This window comes from Agelaius phoeniceus, chromosome 4 (assembly GCF_051311805.1).
Source record: "Agelaius phoeniceus isolate bAgePho1 chromosome 4, bAgePho1.hap1, whole genome shotgun sequence".
Classification (NCBI taxonomy): Eukaryota; Metazoa; Chordata; class Aves; order Passeriformes; family Icteridae; genus Agelaius; species Agelaius phoeniceus.
Genome location: NC_135268.1, coordinates 49,428,250 through 49,442,276, shown reverse-complemented (window position 1 = coordinate 49,442,276; position 14,027 = coordinate 49,428,250).

Genomic DNA, 14,027 nt, shown 5'->3' with positions numbered 1-14,027 from the left:
ATAAAAGCCTACTTAAGAAAATGTATAAGGAAAACAAAACAGGAAAAAAAAATAGAAAAGGATAAAAGTGGAAAGATATCACCACTCAGGGGATAGTGACAAGACTTGATTATTGCAATTTCCATGTCTGTTGGTCAAAATTGGTGGTTGCAGTCTTGATCCATTGGCCATGGGGAAAGCCTGTGAAACACAGATAAAATTATTTATGCTCAGGCTATGTGAAAACACACAGGTACCTCCCCTGGGGGAGAATTTTTACACTCTCTTTTGCAACACTGTAGCTGTGTGGACCATGGATAGCCCCCAGAATTTAGTTTGAGCATGCTTTGGGGATCTTTGATGGTGTATGAGAGATGTAAAATGTGATAACTACAGCTGCCTCTCATGTCAGTGTAGCTGAACCAGTTATGCCTCATCAGAAGGGATGAATAATGTTCCAATACCTTCCCCAGCTGACAGTGTGAGGTAGGGAGAAGAGTTTTACTGCTGAGCCACTTGAGTAAGGGACACTGGCATGGTGAAAAGCATTATCACACTCTGCAGGATCTGCTTCTTATGAGCCTTTCCCCTTACCTACCTCAAAACCTAGCTTCTGCTAAACAAATGTTGTTTTGCCATGGTTAATCTGTAGAGCTCACACCCTCTGCACCTGGGCTGTTACTGTGCTCATCCTCAGCAAAGCATCTGCTGCTTTTGCAAATGGCTGATCGAGTCATTGACCATTAACATTTCAGTCTCTTACAGTGACAAAGTAATAATTGAACTTGGTATAATAGGAACAGTACATTCTTCCTAGAAGAAGTGAAGAGTGGAAACTGGAGCATCTATATCTTACAAGTAATCCCAATAGTAAAGGAGAAATTTGGGTATTGCCTGTCAGAGTTTCTCAATGAAAACAACATACAAAATCTCCTGCATAATCAGTGAAAAATATGTCAACTTGAATTTCAAGAGATAGTTTTAAGTAAGAATTAGCCTTTTGGGATGAAAATAAATCATAGATTTGTAAATACTTTTGTTCATGGCCCAATTAGTGCATCATGATTACACCTCAGTAATTTCTTCATTCCAACTCCAAGACTGGAAAACGTTATTTTTTGATGAGGGGTCCCATGCTGAGTCCCACTCTAGATTAGGATATCTCCTTCCTCTGAGTTTAGAGAAGCCTGGGGAAATTAACCTTTCTAGGCTAAAGCTAACCTTTGTGAGTCCAATCTACATGTGCTTTTCTGACCTGCCCAGATAAAAAGTGGTGCTATAAATTATTTCCCTCATTTTCTGTTGATTAACTGTCTGTGAACACAAACTGTAAGTCACCTGGCTACCTCTGAAATTTATACTCATATTTTTAGCTTCCAAGACCCACCACTTTCTTATACTCAGGCATATAGTCTCAACCTTGGCCAGTGTAGAAAAAGTTACTCAAAATCAATTGGTAGAAATACTTAAAGCCAGAAAATCTCAATTAGAAGAGCTTATTTTTTTAAGAAAACCTTGATGGTTCCTGTTGTTCTCTAGTGCTAGCCACAGAGGCAGTAATCACCAAAAGACACGTGTAGTTCATGACAAGTATTTACACTAGGCAATCCTGCATTTTGTAATACATTTTTACTAGTCATCTGAACTTAATATGACCTTGTACTAACAAATAAGGACCGATTTTGGATGTGAAGGTTGAAGGCAGTCTTGATCCCAATGACATTTGATGATGGTGTTCAGGATCCTGCATGCACGAAGGCAGTAAGTAGGATTACAACCCCAGACTTCAGGAGAGATAACTTTATTTTCTTGATGGTCCTACTTGGAGAAATTCCTCAGGTTAGGGCTCTGGAAGAGAGCTAATTAATATTCAGGTTTCACTTCCTCCAAGCTCAATATCTGTGTATTTCTGTAAGTAAGAACTCAGGGGTCAGGAGTCCTGCATAGATGAGCAAGAAGACTCTGGCAAAACTCCAACAGAAGAAGGCATACGGAATGTGGAAAAAGGGACAGGCCACTTTGAAGAAATATAGGAATGTTGTCAGAGTATGCAGGGATGGGACAAAGAAGGCTAAGATCCATTTGGAATGAAAGCTGGCAAGGGATGTCAAGGACAACCAGAAGGATTTATTCAATTGTATTGGTAAGAAAGGGAATACTAGAGAAAATGTCAGCCCACTGCTGAATGAAGTTGGTGTCCTGGTGGCAATGGACACAGAGAAGGTGCTTACTGAATGCCTTCCTAGTCTGAGCCTTTACCACTAAGTCTGGACCTCAAGAATCCCTGCTCTATGAAGCCAGGAACCTCTGGAGGAAGGAAGAGTTTCCCTTTGTAGAGTAGGATAGGGCTAGAGATCAATTAGGCAAATTTGATAGTGGCAAATCCATGGGCCCTGATGGAACACATGCATGGGTGCTATTAATAAGCCACTCTCCATCATGTTTGAAAGGTCATGTAAAGCTGCAAAGGTGCCTGAGAGCTGTAGGAAAGCCAATGTCACTTCAGTCTTCAAAAGGGCAGAAAGGAGGATCCTAGAAACTACAGGACAGTGAGCCTCACCTCAATCCCTGGTGAAGGGGTGGAACAGCTGCTCATTCTGGATGTTACTGACCATGCAGAGGAAAAGAAAGTTAACTGGAGTAGTAAAAATGGATTCAGCAAGGAGATTGACCTATGCAATCTCCTGGAATGGCTGCCTGGTAGATGAGGACAATGTTAACCTTGATTTCAACACCACTTTTGATGCTGTTTCCCACAACACACTCATAAGCAAACTCAGGAAGTGCAGGCTGAATGAGTGGACAGCTCAGTGGACTGAGAAACAGCTGAATGGCAGGTCCCAGAGGGTTGTGTTCAGCCACAGAGTGTCCACCTGGAGGCCTGAGATTCCTGTTGTATCTCAGGGGTCAGTACTGCCAGCTGTAGATGTGATTTTGGATTTTTAATTCTCCAAAAGTGTGAAGAATTCTTGATGAATTTTATCAGAACATTTCAAAGTTTGTGCAGGGAAACACAAACCTGCACAAACAGGTTAATATCTTAGATTAAAGATCATTATATCTTATTTGAATTACTATTTAACTTTAACAATATTCATTAACAAGAAATTATATGTATAATCAGATGGATTAGCAAAATAAATAAATTTCACTAGTCTATTTTTAACACTCTTTTAATATTGCTTTCCATGCTAAGGAAAATGAATGCAATTCTAATTCATTATATATAAGACTTCTGATCTAAATAGAGAATTTTCTTTAAATTATATAGCTGCTATTCAAGCTAATTTATACATGACAGATTTGTTAGATGATAACTTTAAGTGTACTAGCCTTACAAGGCTAGTACAGTGTGAAACTTTTCATGAATTCTCTAAAGGGATGAAGGAAAGAGAAAGCAGAAGAAAATAAGGTGACCCATTAGAGTTGTTATTGACAGGTGCTTTAATTCGAACTTATAGATCCAGGTCTGATCTTTAAAAAACTTCAGAAGCTTAGAGACATCCCCACTGACTTCTGAATTAGAATGTGCAAGATAAAAGCAAATGCAATCTTTAAGAATTACCATGGCAACATTATTAAAGCTATGTTAGTTAAGATTGCAACAATGTTTCTATTTAAAAAACCACAAAAAACCTGTGCTTTCTCCTCTTTAATAGTCCATATAAAACGAACCATTACAGAAATATTTACTTCAAGTCAGCCTCAAAATTAGAGATTATTATCTCAAGTAATGTTCAATCACCACTGAAATAGCATAAAATCTTTGGCAACTGATACATTGTATTAAAAATTTAACACCCTAAAATAACAGATCTAAATATTTTACATACAACTGATCCACAAGCAGTACTGAAAATTCCAATAAATAATATCATTGGAATGTAAAGCTAATATACTTTCCACCCATTCCAGCAGCTGCTACAGAAGGATACCTTTATGTATATATGCACACTGGGTTTCCTAGGTAAAATTTTCAGTATTATTTGCAATTTGAAGGTACTCAAAAGTACCTAGTGCAATCCTGTTTCTGTATGTAGCAAGGTATGCCAGGTATATTTTCTTTTTTTTTCTAGATTATCAGAACTTTTTTTTTCCACTTTGCTTTGAAATGTCTCCTAATAATAACGTCTCTTTCTTTCCCCAGGAGATAATACCCTAAAATAAAAACATACATTTGTTAATCACGAAAGGAGCAAGAGTACAAAAGTACTAATCAGGAGATAGTTGAGTGAAAACAAGATAGATATGGTCTCTGAATTGTCATCCTTTCAATATTACACCAGCATTTTAATGAGTGAAAAATTAATTTACATCAGGTTAGTTAGGCAGTTACTTGGGAGTAGAAATGCACACAAATCTCACAGTGAACTGGAATCACAGATGTCCCCAGTGTTCTCATTTTCACAGTGCTTGGATACCTTTCCTCTGCCTTTTCAGATACTTATAATGGAAGATGCACTGGGAGAAGTTGCCATAAAGTTGCTGTGTCAGCCAGAATGATTGGCACATGATGCCCCCTGCCTTCTTGCATATACTTGCTTCATCCTGGAAGGCATTCTAGGCTGCAAGAGAATCTGGAGAATCTGAAACAAGGTATTACTTGTAATCAGTCATGAATCCTTGGAAAAAAAAAAAAAAGAGAGAGAACAGTGAGTTTCTTGCTTTAACTTATTTTTTTCTTTTGGTGTTGTCTCTTCAGGAAGGGAGAAGCATTCATTCAGGCCTTGTATAAATACAAAGTGCTTCCTATTCCCAGAAGTAATAAATGCTCATTCTGAACCAATTTATTGTAGTCAGCCTGAAATGAATAGCTTCTTCTTAATGCCAAAATCTTCATTTCTGTAATCAACTCCACATCTACAAGAAGAGATTCTTTTGTTGCAGTGAGATGTTGATCTGCATGCTTTCATTTGAAATTACATTGCTTCTAAATGTGCCCAAATTTTCAGAATTTAGACTCACATCCAAAGATGAATTCTTTTCTTGTTGCTTTGAGTTAATGTCCTGGTTTCACCTGAAATGAAGTTTTTGTTCTAGTGGCTGGTACAGGGCTATGTTTTGGATTTAGTATGAGATTAACAATGACACACTTATGCTTTGTTGTTGCTAAGGAGTGCTTACTCTAAGTCCAGGACTTTTCCATGTTCTGCCAGTGAGCAGGTGGACAAGAAGCTGGGAGGGAACATGGACAGGACAGATAACCCAAACTGGCCAAAGAGATATTCCATGCCAGAGAATGTCATGTTTAGTATAAAAACTGTGAAGAATGGCCAGGAGCTACTGATTGATCAGTGCTTGGGGATGGACCTGGCATCAGTCTCCAGGTGCTGGTTGATTGTATGTGTATGTCTTGTCTCTCTTGGACTTTATTTATCTCTTTTTTTTGGGTGTGTTATCTCCCTTTTTATTATAATTGTTGCTGTTATTTTTTTTTAATTTTATCTCAATTATAACTGTTCTTAACCTATAGTTTGTATGTTCTTTCTGATTCTACTCCCCATCCCACCAGGGAAGGAGGGTGTGGGGAGCAGCTCTGGTGCCTAGCTGGGGCTTACATCATGGCAGTTAACCAGATGTGAAACATAGAAGGCTTATAATGAGATTTCCATGAATGCAAGGCATCACCAAGGATGAATTGTAGCAGGAAGAGTAGAACTCATCATAAGATAGCAAGGGCCTGTCTAATTAAAATTTGCAAAATGAAGAATGAATCATACTCTATGTTCTGGAATGCTGTGAAGCTTTCAAAGGGAAAAAAAACACCACACTTCTTTCAGCATGTTACTCAGGGTGGTTGTGTGACCTAGCAGGCACTCTCTGAGTCAGAGAACATTCTGAAAAGAAAATTTGTCCTTTAAAGTCTCAAAGACAGCACATGGTAGAGGTGGGGAAGAAGGTATCAGGTGGATATATGAAATGGAGGTTTTGATTCTTCAATAATAATGAGTGGACAACTTCTCTCAACAATTCTTTTTCCAGTGATGTCCTAAGTTGAGATGTCTCAGAAAACAATGCCATATTTAAGCCTTTTACATTGATTTAAACATGCTCCTCATTACTAATAAAGCACAAAAAATTGTGATACTGACTCAGTTCACAGTCCTTTAATTTACCTGAAGTATTAAATTAATAATAATTGCTCCTCAATTGTACTTTGGAAAGCTGTTGGATTAGCATTTCAAGTCTGATGACCAATTTTTCTCTCTCTTGCACAAGTGCAAGTGTCTCTGTGGGGAGATAATGAAGCACATTGTAACCTGGCAACCTTATAGGAATACTGAGGCAGTGTTCCCAGAGCTTTGTTTTTCCAAGTCTCAAGAAGGCACCTGAGTGCCCTGGTCAATGGCAAGATGAACAGGAATCAGCAGTGCCCTGGCAGCCAGGAGGGCCAACCCTGTCCTGGGGAGGGGATTGTCCTGCTCTGCTCTGCACTGGGGCAGCCTCCCCTTGAATATTGTATGCAGTTATGGTCACCACAATATCAGAAAGGTATTCAACTATTAGGGAGCATCCTAAGGAGGACAACAAAGGTGGTGAAAGCCTTGAGGGGAAGCTGAGGTCGCTTGGCCTGCTCATCCTGTAGAAGAGGAGGCTGAGGTGAGATCTCATTGCTGCCTACAATATCCTCATGAGGGGGACAGGAGGAGCAGACACTGATCTCTCTCTGTAGTGACGAGTGACAGGACCAGAAGGATTGACCCGAATTCGTGTCAGGGGAGGTTTAAACTGGATATTAGGAGAAGGTTCTTGCCCCATAGGGTGTTGGGAAATGGAACTGGCTCCCCAGGGAAGTGGTTAAAGCACCAAGGCTGGCTCAGTGCAAGTGTTTGGACAATGCTTTCAGGCACATGGTGTGATTTTTGTCAATGCCCTGTGCAGGACTAGGAGTTGGACTTTGATGATCCTTTTGGGACCTTTCAACTCAGGATACTCTATGATTGTAGGGCTTTTTTATGGTTTTCTAGTCCCAAAAAGACTTTTTGCAAAAGGAATGATATTTTGAAGTGGGAATGACTTGCTGCATCCAAGCAAACTCCCTCTGCTTACTATTTCTTATCCAACATGGTGGTCAAGAGCAGAGGTCAGGGGAAAATACTAGGACCAACCAAGTGGGCAGCAATGCTTTCCCAGAACTCTCTCACAGGCTCCAGTATTTTCAGCTCAGGTACTTACTCTGAAAATATATATGCTTGAATTTTATAGTCTTTTTGGATTTCATTGATTTGCCCAATGTCTTTTTGCCCCCATTTAACAGTTACCTCATGTCATGTCATGGAGCTCTGTAGCTCACCTACCTCTCATGGACAGAATCACTTCTTTTAGTTACTTTTGCATACGACTCTCAACAGTTTCATCTGGCTCCTTGGTCTTTTACCAGAAGAAATTTTGAGCTGCATCTTTGCCATGATTTGTATGTTTTTACAGGTCACTATGTAGTTTCTTACACTATTTCTTTTCTAAGAAAGGGGTCCTACATTTCCAACCTATTCCTCGTAGAAAAGTATTCCATATATTTGATCATCCTCTGAATTGTTTTTTATCCCTCTCTGAACTTTTCCTATCTTTATCATTGTCTTTTTGTAAAGGGAAGAGTGTGGGAGAGGGAGATATTCAGAACAATGCACATTATCTAAGATAAAGGAGCACCTTAGATTAGAAGAGTAGGATAAAATATTTTAATTAAATTAATACCAAGATTTCACTTTAGATTACTAATAGCCTTCTTACAGCCTAGTGGGTTCTACATTTCCAGCTAATTCCCTTGCCAACAATGAAATCTAAATTCTGTTTGCTTATTGCAGTAGAAGACTATGGCAATGAAGTCCTCCCACATGCTTCTGGAATCATATGTAGAGTATATAATCAATACTGCTTGGTGTCCTTAGTAACACCTCCCTTCAGTTTGTGCTACCCACTGATCAGCCAAAAAGAAGGAATAATTGTTCCAGATGTTCACAAGTTAATGTTAGTGGTGTAACTAAGCTGCAACCAAAAGGGATCGGGTAAGGTTAATTAACATTTAAGGGAAATGGGGATGGCTTTTCATGGGGCAAATAAAACTCCTGCTCAGAATCTAAAGGCTTTCAGATTATTTCAACTTTATTAATTTTATCAAGTCTACATGGCCCAAACTATCAGCAGCATTTTCTGCTTAATTTAACTTGCTTTTATCACTCAGTTCTATGAGTTGAAAAATTCTAAGTTCTGAACTGGCTTGTTCCTAACAATGTACATTTTGCTTCTACTTATTTTATGCAAAAAAATTGAAAAAAAAGGGATGATAAATTATGTTTTCTGGGAGAAAGAATAAGAATAAGAATTCTGCCTCAAATGTTAAGTGGCCAGAAACCAGAGCTTACACACTGACTCACTGTCATTCCTAATGATGTACCATGTCTACGAATTTTCATCTTCCTCAGATCAGTCAGCACCCACATGTGAGCTCCACGACAGCTGCCAAGCTTAAAAAAATGTTTCCTTTCTCTCAAAAAATATGTTCAAAATCAAGCCAGATGAAACTGCAGCCCAAAACTGCTTTTAGTTTTGAGCACAGCTCTTCCAGTATCCTATTAAAATGTCTGCTTTCAGTTGTTTCCCATGGTGGCTGACAGTGTCCACACTCTGTCCTATTTGGGAGGACAGTTCCTGGTGGTTTTGGGGGGTTATTGCCCTTTTGTTTGTTTTTTAATGGAAATGTAACAAAGTTTAGGCACACATTCAAAATTAAATTCTGCTGTGCCATATTCATTGTGTCACAGTGCTTTTTAGCTCAATTTCCCCAACTGCAATGTAAATATAATTTTTCCTGACTGGAATCCCAGTGAACCCATGCAAGGATATGTGGGTCACTGTACAGCCATGTACTTGAAAATGCACTCAAAGCAGCACAGAGCAGGACAAGTGGCAACCCTTTTTAAGAACTCAGTCGTTATAATGAGTTCTTTATCCCTGTAGTAGACTTAAATATAATGCATTATGTTTGAATATTAATGTTACTTATAATAGTGTGACACACCAAAGAAAGAAATTTGAATAAAAATAACTCCAGTATTAGTTTGAACTATCATTTAAAAATACCATTGTACAGAATCATAAAACTACACAGTGGTACCTTACCCATAATTATGTTTTTCAGCCAGGTTTGTGTTGTGGACAGAAACAATTAAAACTTTACAGAAGGAAAGATGTTTATAAAAACTTCTTTAACTCTGACAAAAAAGTTCCCATTAAGTTTAATAAGTGAAAGAATCTTCTTTTCACCTTGCAAACTCCTATAAGTCATTGTTACTCAAACCCTGAGGCAGACTCTGACATATGACTGAAAAAGAAAAGGCACTGGCCAAAAGCATATCCGTGGGGAGAGCTGTGATGTGTTTTGCATCCCATTTTTTTTTTTCAAACAAAGGATAATTCCATTCAACAAATTCAAGAAGCAGTAGGAAAGTTTTATTCTATTTATTCTGTATATTCTATTGCAATTTATATCGCAATCTCTTATAGGTTTTGTTAAAATTGAAAAACTAGAAAGTTGTTTTATTACAGGTTTTGTAAGAACAACATGATTTGATCTTTACCCAAGGTGTGAATAACTGTGAAAGCTGAATTAATGTGCAATTAACCTTAGTTATCACAAACAAAAAATTCAGACCTCAGAGTTTGATAGTCAAGTTACAAAATTAAATTATATGTTACAACTCCAAATACTGCTCTCCAGAATGAAAAAAATTATTGGAATTAATATTTTCTTTAAGCGTTGCCAGTGCTCTCAGCACATAAGTGAGTCTGATACCAAAACTTGGGAACAATATCCTATTCAAAATGTCAGGTTTTCTACACCCCAAATTTTTGTTTTGGGATAACTAATAACAGAAACATTTTAACTGACAATCTCTGTTAGGAGCACCATAACAATAAAATTTCTATGTGATATTATTTCCTTGTATGCTGATGTCCAGTCCTGCCCTTGTGATACCCAGGAAGTCCTGGAGGGTTCCAGGTTCCTTCAGGATCACCAACATCCTACCTGTCCCAGGTAGAATAGTAGTAGATCTATCAAATCACCTTAAAATAAAGTGAGGTAACAGACCTAAGAAGACATAAACCCACCTCATTTATTCCAGAAGAGCTATAGTGGGAGAGAAGCTGAGTGGTTGACTGTTTCAGAGACGTGTTTCCTGAAGGCTGCACCTTCTACCATCTTACTTTCTGGGACTTAGGGAAGGATACAGAGAAATGGAATAAAAATTACTAGGACAAAGAAAAAGTGATAGCAGTAAAATCAGTAGTGTTCCTGCATTACCGAAGTTCTTTAATATCTTTAATATCCATTTGAGATTTACAAATTCCAGAGATTATACAAGGAGATTCTACATTTTTTTCAACTCATTTGACAGGAAACATATTAACAAAATAATTTGGGTGAATTCAGATGAAACTATTTTTCCATGAAAGAGTAAAATTACATGATATTTAATGAAATGAGCAAAAATGCAGATGCGTGATGAGAAAAAGTTTATGAAGTGACCCTACTCAAATGCTTTAACTGCCCAAATCCATATCATGACTGTGAAATTGCTGCTAGTTAAATTTACTGAGTCGTCCTTCAGCTGTCTAATAGGAGAGATAATGCACTGTACCAGGGGTTAATCACAGAATGGTCAAATGTGCTGAGTTGGAAGGGACCCACAGGGATCACTAAATCCAGCTCTTAGACTGCACAGGATATTCTCTGCAGGGTCTCCTTGCCTTCAAGGGAGTCAACATAACAAGTACCTTTCTGTGGCACCTTTGAGCCTGAAAAATAAATTATAAAGGTCAAAGTAAAAAATTTATCTAAATTGTTTCTGTTTTGCTGTAAGAAAGTACACTAAAAAAACTCAACTGAAAATAGTAACGTTATTAAAGATTAAAACAATAACAAAAAAATTTTAAAAGTTCTTCTCTTAATTTTTAAATTCCTTGAGAATTAGACAAAATATTAATCAGAGAAAGATAAGAAGAAAGTCCTCTGTAAAATAATGAGATACACACCTTGTAGGGAAACCAAAGCTTTTGAGTTCTAACAGCCCTAATAGTGGCTTTGTCCTGGTGAAACTTGCCATTTAGGCTGTAAATAATCTTGCTGTTCCTTTTAGAGCTGCACAGATTGCTAGCATCCTGGCAAAGTTTCAGCTATCAAGCTTGAGGACAGCAAGTAAGGGACAAAGGGGAAAGAGGGCAGTTTTTGCATTGTGTATAAGCCAAGTCAGAGCTAAGGTTTGATATCCTGTGATAGGAGGAAAAGTCCTGTGTTCTGCAAACTTGCAAAACTGAAAACCTCTCTGAAACTATTTGATTCTAATTAAACACAAATATGATTAAGAATATTTTTCTGTGGATCAGATATAGTAAATGAGGTTAAATTTGGATGTGCCAGTTCTGAGAAGCTGGTAAAGCAATAGACCCAGTTTTGCTCTCTTATCACAGGTTAATTTTTTATTCAGTACTTGCTCTTTCTATTACTAGTGTTGGTCTTCAACATTAAGAATTAGTTTTCTGATATTTAACACATCAGATCCCATCTAGAATTCAATTATTCTTTCATTTTCATTAGATCAACCTCTTCAATATTTTAATCTATTGTAACAAACAAAAATTATCACTCATAATCAGAGAGGAAGGAGGCATAACTTCCATAAAATTATTAAAATTACCCACATCAAGGTATTTTCAGATCCTTATAAAAGGCTTTTTTAATCACATATGTAATTATTTATTTATATATTTGTATAATATATACATCATTATATGTTCATCTCTACATTTATTGGATGAATGAGAAGGAAAGCAAAGTGAGGCATCAAGTCTCTGAGGGAAACATTGACACATTACCAGAGCAAAATAGGTTGCTTTAAAAATATTGCAATCTTTGTTCTTGAAGGAAGAGTCCTTAAAGACTAGCTTACATTTTCCCTGGGGCCATTTCCAAATGTGGTTAACCAACAATTATCTTTTTTTTTTTTAATATTCGGTAACTATACTAGAATTGGGGTAAAAATTACTATTTTTTCTAAGATATTACTATTCCTAGGCAGCAAACAGTCCAAAATGGCTGTCTCTGCATATCACATCCTGATGAATGAGCAAGACATTCAGCCACCAGTGATTAATTTTCTATTGCTGCAGTGTTAGTCACGAGCAAATCAGGTTAGTATGTCAGACACTCACTGGAGGAGACTGTATCACCTCTTCCTTATCTTTCAGAGGGAAAGAGTTTTTGATTATTCATTGCTAGAACTGACAACCACCTCTCATCTCTTCACATTTACACCCACCTCCCCCCAAAAATACTTTTAAGTTTATAAAAGCAATTATGGAGTCAGCATGGGATTCATTTTTTCACATAAAAAGATTTAAGGTGTTATACCTACTATATTGTATACTTCTGAGACAAGTGTTGTACTGAAGTCTGTGTGCAGCTCAGAAAGTTTCAAAACTTTGGCATACCTAAGTAAAGATATCTTAGGGAAAAAAAGTCAAAACACCACAAACAAAAACAAACAAACCATCAACCAACCACCAAAAAAAAAAAAAAGAGCTTTTGCAGCATACCAGGTGCAAAACTGTCATGACAATAATAATGTGGTGCTTAGGAATATGGTTTAGTGGAGGACCTGGCAGCATGAGGTCAATGGTTGGACTAAATTATTTTAGAGGTCTTTACCAAACCTAGCAATTTTATGATTCTATGATTGGACACTTTATTTTCCTTGGCAGTTTCTGGCAAAAAGTAAGAATTGTAAACGAAAGAAATGCAAAAGGAGGAATTTAAAGATAATGATATACCAAGACACCTGTCAGGAATCTAAAGGTTGCTGGAAGAGAAGTGAATGACTGAAACTGAGTAGGCTGGGGTACTGGGGGGAAGACATTCAAAGCAGTATTTCTCCAGCTACAGAAAAGAGAGGTGGTAAAGTGTTGACAAGGTAGTCACCACAGGTCTAAGAAGGCTTGATAGCTTGGATCAAATATAAAAATGAAAGAATGCAATGTGAAATTCCTCATTTAACTTCTCTCTCAGACTGAAGTGAATAATTTTTAAAAATGGTGTGTACTGATTTTAATGATTTTTAAATACTTTTTTAAACTTTTGCATACATGATCTTCACTGAGTTTCAAAATGTTTCTGGAGGAACAAAGTAATTCATTATTTCACTGTTAATTCATTCAGTAATTCAGTATTAGTACTTAATATTTGAAAAAGATTTAAATTTAAAGGGAAACAAATGTGAATATAATCGCAGAGCAGTATATATTCTACACTATTTTAATAGCTCAGGAACTTAAATAACCTAACAATCAATCTGGACAAGCATTTCCCCAGGGATTATTGAAAAAAAGAGAACTGTAATAATATCTTTCCCAGACATCTGAGAAGACCTTTATTTTTAAAATGAGATTTTTAATCAAGAATTCTTTCATATTCCTGGCATGGATTTTTCCTTTTGCAAAAGTTGGAATCTGAAAGCTCATACAAGAACCTTTTAAGCTATGTGAAAATCCTTCAGTGATACTTAAAAAAACTCAAAGAAAAAAACCACTTTTTTAAGATACATTAAAATGTAGTTTTGTAAAAATTTTATGGGTCCTGGTAATAGAAGATAGTGCCACTCCACAGCAAACAGCATCCATGCACTCCGTGGACCTCCATCTGTCACCAAAAAAATGTAATGCTGCTACAGTGGGAAAAACCTAGAGCTAACATATGTGTATCTTACATGAATAATAGAATATCCTGAGTTGGAAGGAACTCGAAAGAATCATCACAATTCAAATCCTGGCCCTGCAAAGGACAACCCCAAGGGTCACACATATACCTAAGAACATTGTCCAAATGCTTCTCAAGTCTGGCAGGCTTGGTGGGGAGTCTGTTCCAGAGCTCAACTGAGAGAACTTCACCCTTTGGGTGAAGAACCTTTTTCTTCATATCCAACTTAAATGACCCCTGACTCAGCTTGTGTTGTTCCCTCAGATCCTGAGGGATCCTGGTCACCAGACAGGAGAAA